Here is a 7498-nt window from a genome sequence, read left to right on the forward strand (position 1 = left end):
TGGCCTCTTGCTCTCTGCCTCCCTAGTTCTGCAGGGCCCACTGCTTACAAGATTTCTCCTCCCCCTGGTCTCAGCATCCAGGTCCAACTCCTAGGTGTAACTGGTAGGGCCTTGCCATCTGGCCCTGCCTGCCTTTCCGTCTCAGCCACAGGCACACGAGTACTTCAGTTGATAGCCCTTGACACAGCAAGGCGGTTGGGAGTGGGTCCACCTTCCCAGGGCTCCCGCAGAGGAGTGATGCCAGGCGCGGGGCGGTCAGAGGAACAGTGAAAACTGTGAAGTAGAACTAGCTCAGCAAACAGGTTCTGCACACAGGCACGCCTGGGTCTGGGTTATGGCTCTGCACTTGCCTGCTCTGTGACTTTGGCTTTGTGACTCACCCTCTCTGGCTCTCATGTCCCAGATGGGTTTAATACCATCTCTTTGAAGGGCCAGAGAAGAACATAGGACTCAGGGCCAAGAATGGGCAGGGGCTGCCCACCCCCACCCCGACCCCAGGTGCTCCCCAGAGCTTGAGCTTCTAAGTCACCTGGGGGCAGGGCAGAGCCTGGGCTGAAAGAGCCAGTTGGGAGGCCTGGGCGAGGAGGGAAAGGGGCGCGGTGGGGGGGGGGCGGGGGGGGAGGAGAGGAGGGGAAGCTGACAAAAGAGACCAGCTGCTGTTTGCACACAAACCCCAAGTTGATAATGAGTGGAGGGGCGGGGGTGGGGCGGGAACTGTCTTGGCAGGAGCCTCTGCCAGCTGAAGAGTCTGCCCAGGATCACTGAGCCCCTCCCTCCACTGCCCCCAACCCTGGGCCCTCCCTGCTTGCACCCAGCTGTACATCTGCCCCTAGGACTGCGGCTGGCAGGGGAGAGCAGGAAGAGCCTAGGGCGGGGGATCTGGCCCTTCAGCCCAAGGCTCAAATCCGCCCGCTCGGGCTGTACTCGTCCTGAGAGCAGTCCTGGGGAAGCCCACAGGAAGGGCTGGGACCCAGGGGGGCCCAAGGGTGCCCGAGGACTCAGAGCCAGCCCAGACTCCCTGCCTCTGAGCTCCCGGCCAGAACGGAGGCCCTGAGTGGAGCTTGGAGGGCCCAGAGCTTGGAGAAGAGACAAGGCTCCCAGATAGGAGGCCGAGAAGAGTCCGCTGACCCTGGGGCCTCCCACAGGGGCAGAGTGACAGACCAGGGCTGAGGGGGAAGGCTGGAAGTCTGTCAGCTCCCCCCACCCCGGCCCCTGGCCCCAGTCATGCCAGAGGGCCCCTGGGTCGCCCATCAGACAGGGGGCAGATAAACAAGGCCTGAGGAAGACCAGCTGGGACCCTGGGTGTCAGGAGTGGGACCCCCACTCCAGTCACGCCTGCTGGGAGGGTCATGGAAGGGCCCTGCTCTACCTGTGCCCATCTCCCCAGCCCCCAGGGTCTGGCGGGCCCTTCAGCATCTCCCCGGGGCAAAGAGCTCCCCTCTTCCACAGCTGGCTCCTGCCATGGGGGCTGTGGGTGCAGCTGACAGGCTGAGCCTGTGAAGGAGCGCGCACCAGCCTAGCAACAGGTTCCCAGGGGCTGGGAGAGGCAGCACTAGGTGGGGAGGGCAGCTCCCATGCCCTACCCTCCTCCGCCCCCACCCCGTGCCTGAGTGCCCTGTTAACACCTGCTCCAGAAGAGGGTTAGCTCTGAGACCGAGGGGCAGGATCCAGCACAGTGCACCTCCTGGGGCTTTGGGCTTCTGCAGGCCAGACTCTAAGGAGTGGAGGGCCATGCTCTGCAGGGGGCAGCCTCGGGGCGGGGGGGGGGGGGGGAGGGTGGCGGGAACCTCCCCTTTGTCGAACCTGAGCCCTGGGCTGGACACATCTGGAGAGAGACCTGACCCTGTGGGCTCCTTCTCAGCCATTGACTCTTCTTCTCTCAAGGCTGGAGGGGGACTGGGTGCCATGGGAGGGAAGGAGGGCAGTCCAGGGAGTTGGGACAGCTGGACAAAGGCTGGGCAGTGGGACTGGGAGGGGCACAGGAGACAGTGAGCAGGAGGCTTGAATTCCAAGGCGAATAAGGGGTGTTTTTCCTGAGGTCCGTGGGAATGACAGAGGATGCTGAGGAAGAAGCAATGAGACAGACGGGGCCATGGGGAGACCTTGGCCACAGTCCAGCGAGAGGCGGTGGCCAGGTGGGTCTGGGCGCAGGGGAGTCATGGTCCTGGTGTAGGGATAACACCGGGGGTCCTGGGGTCACGAGGGCCTGGCTCCCAGTCCCCATCGTGAGCCTCTCTGGGGCTCAGCTCCCACAGCTGTAATTTGGGGGTGCTATGAGGCCTCCCTGGCAGGTTGGTCAGGAGGGTTGGATGATGGAAGGCGTGCGACTGCTCCTGAAGGTGAACTGTTGTCCCTAGTGGGAGGAGGAGTGGCTTGAATGGGGCTCGGGCTCCTGAGTCACAGGTGGCCTCTGCGAGGTCAGAGGCGCACACCATGGCTCACTTCCCCTCCTGGGGGTGGGGGGTAGTGGGTGCACAGGGAGAAGGTTGATGGGCTGGGGGGTGGGGCTCAGAAGTGCATGATGTGTCCCTGAGCCCAAGTTCGGCCTGGGCAAGAACAGGGTTGCTGGCACGGTGGCCTGCAGAAGCCTGGGTGCCACAGGGAAAAAGTGGGGCAGGGTCAGGAAGCCAGCACCCCACAATGGTCCAGGTGGTGAGTGGGGCTGGACCTTGAAGGCTGTTGGAGTGCAGAGAGGAAGCTCTCCCATCCCCAGTGTGTGCTCAGGCGCCCATTTTGCCAAGCCTGAATGAATGCGTGTTCAGGGGTTGCATCCTCAGGATGGAGAAGGCCCGCTTAAGACCCCTAGCCCAGTGCTGAGAAGGCCAGCCCGGTGCCACCCCGAGAGGGGACCAGGCTGGCTGGGGCCCAAAGCCTTACCCGGCCCACCCTCCCAGGCCCAGGCCACAGAGGAGGCATTGATGGCAAAAGAGGCGCCCAGAGGCTGCTGCAGCTGGGGCAACGTGGGCATCACTGGGCTGGCAGGAGAAGAAGAATGATCCTCGGGCTCCAGGGCCCACGTCCGAGCATCTGGGGTCAGCGAGGGAACCCCAGGCATCCTTGCCTTGAGAGGCTTCCACGTGGCAGGTAGGCGGGGCGCCTGACTCAGGGCCCGCACAGCCCAGAAGGAAACACCTTGGACCTTCCCTCCCAGGTGTTGGCAGAAGGCAGAGGGCCCCCCTCTGGCCTCATAATGGATGGTTTCAGCCCTGCCTAGACTCCGTCAGTGACCTTCCAGGACCAGGCAGAATCAGGGCACCTGTGCCTGGCCCACCTCTCAGGCTTTGCTCCCCCTCACCAACCACAGCTTTCACTCGCCTGGCATGCCCCCACTCCCTCTCTGATTCTCTGCCCTCTGTGCTCAGAGCCCACTGGGCTCCCCACCCACCTTGCCTGCCTGTTTTCAGGCTTTCCCCTACCCCTCAAGCCTCAGCTCAGCTTGCTTCCCCCACGGAGACTTCTAGGATTTCTCCAGGCCAGTTGTGGCCCTCCCACACTCTCCCTGCATTTTGCAGGCACCTCCAGTGTCCTTATCACCTTAATTATCATGATAGATTATAATTACTCACAGGCAGAACTGCTTAGGGACAAAAGCAGTTCTCTTCCTCTCTTTCCCCTCATAGGCAGCAAATAAACATTAGAGTGGCCAGTGGCCAACTCTGCCCCCCCGGAAGCCTTTCGCTGATGGCCACGTGAGCTGCCCACTCCAGGGACCACCTAGCCAGGGTGCTTTCAGAACAGGCAACTGCTTCAGAGCAAGCCAGACCCCATTCACCTGTCCCTGAGCCCGGGGAGACAGATGTGTGCCAAGAGGCACCCACACAGACACAGGCACTCAAACACACCTGCACACACAAACGAGTACAAACACACGTGTGCACACACACTGACACATTCCTACGCAGCCAGATATGCATACACCTACATATGCATGCACACATACAGACACAAATGCACCCATAGACACATCTGCGGACACGTGCACCCAAGACCCACTCACATAACGCATACCCTCACAGACACATAGGTACACTTGCACACACACAACATACTTGCACACACAAGGACCCACCAGTGCCCAACCCTGCCAGGCCTCAGCGCCGGGAGGAGGGACTGCTAATCTAGGCTCCCCAGCTGCCCCTGCCTTCCTCCCGGAGCCCCCAGGCCGGCAGGGGGCGCCCGAGGCCCCTTCCGTCCGGGCCCAGCCCTGGCGGGAGGGAGCGCTCGCGGGTGCCACCCACCCTCCGCCCTCCCAAGCTAGGTCCCCTTTGTTCCCCCACCCGGAAAGAGGCCGCCGCGCCGGGGAAGCACCCAGCCACAGAGTCCTCCAGGTGCCGATCCTGCGCTTTCGTCTTGGTCCCGGAGATGACCGAGTCCAGCACACGGACCGCCACGACCACAGGGAGGGAGAGCCAGCTCATCATCGCCCACTGCCGGTCAGGCAGAACCATGCGGCCCCCAGGGCCCCCGCAAGCCCACTGCCTCACAGGCCTGCAGCCCTGCCGCCTACCCCCTTGTCTCCCTGAAAGTTTGTTAAGTGTTCTCCCCTGGGAGAGGGCCACCCAGGAACATTGAAACAAGAGCAAGAATCCCAGAGGCAAGCCTTCCATCCTTCCCTTCTGCCAGTGTCCAGCTCTTCTGGCCCCAAGAAGCCTCCAGTGAGGACTTTGATTCCTAAAGAACAGAAGCCTGGGGGCCTCCCTCTCCTCTCACCCTGAAACCTGGAATCCTGGAGCTGTGCTAGGCAGAGATTATATACAACGGAGTCATTTAAGACCTGCCTCTGCTGCTAAGTTCTGGGCCTTGGGTGAGTGCGTGACCCTTCTGAGCCTCAGTTTTCCCATCTGTAAAATGGGCTTCCATTTTTTACAATGACATCTGTAAAATGTCATTGTAAAAAATGACATTCTCTACCTTGCAGGTGGATGTGAGGATACACAACTCGGTGGAGACCTGGTGTGGGGCCTGGCGCACAGTGAGTGGAAGCTGGCTCCTGATCCTGTGGTGATTCCTGGGTGCTGACCCCTTTCCTGACTGAGCCCCTGGACAAGGTTTGGACCCCAGCAGAGAACCCCTCAGTACGTGCTCACTAAACCCTGGGACCTGCCCAGGATGGGGCAGCCTGGGGACGCTGCACCTGTGCCATCAGCAAACTGCGTGTGTCAGGGAGAGCCTGGCAAGACACCAGGCCATGTTTTTCAAGTGGTTGGTTTCTCCGGGATGCAGGGCTGGGCTCTCAACCCGGGTTTTTCCTCCTTGTTCAGGAGGGAGGGCTCGGCTGGCTCCCGCCTTCTACTCCTCCCCACCCCCTTCCCAGTTGTCCACCATAATTAGTCTCTCTGTGGCTCGGGTATCTGCACCTCCTCTCCACCCCCAGACTCAGGCTCGCCCAGGGAGAGGGTCCACCCGCCCTCAGGGGCATTGCTGCCCTCATGCAGGCAGATGGGGAGCCCTGGCCAAGCCTATGGCAGAGGTGGGCATTCCTGCCCTCGCCCTCAGCCTGGCCCCTTGCTCAGTGGTCAGCCGTGCGTGGGGCTCGGCAGGGCCCAGGAGGCTACTCTGGTCATTAACGGCCGGCCTCACTCCAAGTGAATTAGCTGGTCCTCAGGGAGTGAGCGCTGAGGCCTGCAGGCTCCTGGCACCGGCCAGTGATTCATTCAACATAGAGGCCAGCAGCATCCCTGCCCCCAGCCCAGCGGCCTGACTGGGGGCCGGAGCACAGGGCTGGTACCCAGAGCAGCCAAGGCTGCCTGTCCATCTGCCCCTGTCATCCTGTTCATTGGGCTGCTCCCCGCTGGCTCCGTGGCGCTTGCCTCCATCCACCAGCCCCTCCCACACACAGGCCTGGTGGCCTTGGACCTGCGCCCAGCTTCCGCCAACCTGGCCTGCCCCACCAGGCTCTGTCTCCTGCTCCCTTTGTCCCCTGGGTACCTTGAGTGACCGGAGGGAGGCCCCCTCATCCTTTTCCCTCCTCCCTCTGTGCCTTCCTGACCCCCTTCAACCGAAGCCCTGGGATCCACTTAACTGGTCTTGATGAAAAACAGAAGCTCAGTCTATGCATAGGAGGTTCCTGGTAGCTAGCTGCCTGGGACCAGTTCCTGCCAGGGGCCCTCAGGCCAGGCACCCCCCTGCCCTTCTTAGAACTAAGGTGGGTGGGGAAGACACAACCTTGGTCTCTGCCATAGAAGCCCTCAGGAGCCCACACGCGTCCTCTTGATGACCACCCTCCGCACTTTCATTTACTCAGCAGGAGCCAGGTGTTAAGAGGCCGGTGCTGCTGAATGAATGAGTGGATGCCCTCCCCACACAGAAGCAACTTCTCTTCATCAACACTTGTGACTCACATCTTGTCAAATCTCTCCAGCTTGAAAACCTTCTTCCTGCAGCTGCCGATTGGAGAGCGTCCACATTTCATGGCCAGAGACCTGAATTCCGGGGCCAGCCAGTTGTCCAGGAGCTGGATGATCACTCCTTTGAGCCAGCCGTTCCCCGTGGTCATGCGGGGCTTGCCGTCCCCCCAGGCTGGCTCTGAGGATTAGACGCATTTTATCTTGTGCAGGGAACACAGGGCATCGAGATACCACCCAAAGACAGCCACCGCGGACTCACTCCAAGTGTTCTTCCTGGGGGGCTCCCTAGCACATATGTGGGCAATTTCCCCTGTATTGTTCTATAATCCTTGATGGTTGCTCTATAATTGCTCTCAAATGGTTTAATCATAATAAATAGCATCTGCAGAGCAGTTTACAAACTCTAACTCTTCCTGCACCCCCCCCCCACCTTTACAAAAAGAAACAGGCTCAGAGAAGTTAATGAACTTCTCTAAGACCTCACAGTGAGCAAGAAGGCAGAGCTCACTCCTCCCCAGGCTGTGGCGCTGGCAGTCCCCAGGCCACTGTGTCCTCAGGTCACTGTATCCCCAGTTCTGGGCAGGGGCGGGAGGCACAGGGAGCCTGGCAGAAGACATGGAGGCTGTCTGAGATCTGACCGCTGGTGGGGAGGGGGCATTTCACCAGGTGTGAGGGTGTCCAGGCAGGATTGTATGCTCACCTGTGGGTGCAGGTAGGCGTTTAGGCTAAGACCAGGTGACCCCCAAAGGGGGCTTATTTAGGGGTCATACCTCCCAGAGTGAGATGTGGAACCAACTTAGTGTCACAAACCCTTTCTGTTCTTAGGTTTAGGTGACTCAGAAACTTCTAGAAAAAGACTGGGCCAAATGAAATGCTTCCATTGCTTCCAGTCTCACCCAGATAGACTCTTTTATTAGCTGTTTGTTTGATTTGCTTGTGTGCTGTTGTTTTGGTCAGAAAACAGGCCCGAGGGAGGTACATGGACTGTGCCCATGAGCAAAGAGAGGTGAGAATGGAAGGTGGCGACAGCAAAGCAGAGCCCGTGTGAAGGGGATGCGGCAGGGAGGAGCGATCAGCAGGGGAGGCCCCCAATCCACCCAGAGCAGCCTCCTCATCTTTGAGTCCAGTTCGGAAGATGCCTCCTCTGGGAA

General features: G+C 60.3%; 1 long non-coding RNA gene across 6 annotated transcripts; it reads left to right on the top strand.

The window, feature by feature from the left end:
* The first annotated feature begins 1770 nt into the window (after positions 1 to 1770).
* On the top strand, positions 1771 to 6748 carry LOC133230562 (uncharacterized). 6 transcript variants are annotated; one of them, XR_009730895.1, is made up of 5 exons: positions 1771 to 2135; positions 2895 to 3084; positions 4624 to 4804; positions 4919 to 5048; positions 6245 to 6748. It is a non-coding gene; the product is annotated as an uncharacterized LOC133230562 (long non-coding RNA). The 6 variants fall into 6 exon arrangements; XR_009730894.1 differs by having other exon boundaries at positions 1775 to 3084; XR_009730893.1 differs by lacking the exons at positions 1771 to 2135; positions 2895 to 3084 and having other exon boundaries at positions 3091 to 4804; positions 4919 to 5075.
* Positions 6749 to 7498: the final 750 nt, after the last annotated feature.

The sequence above is a fragment of the Bos javanicus genome, chromosome 2, assembly GCF_032452875.1.
Source record: "Bos javanicus breed banteng chromosome 2, ARS-OSU_banteng_1.0, whole genome shotgun sequence".
NCBI lineage: Eukaryota > Metazoa > Chordata > Mammalia > Artiodactyla > Bovidae > Bos > Bos javanicus.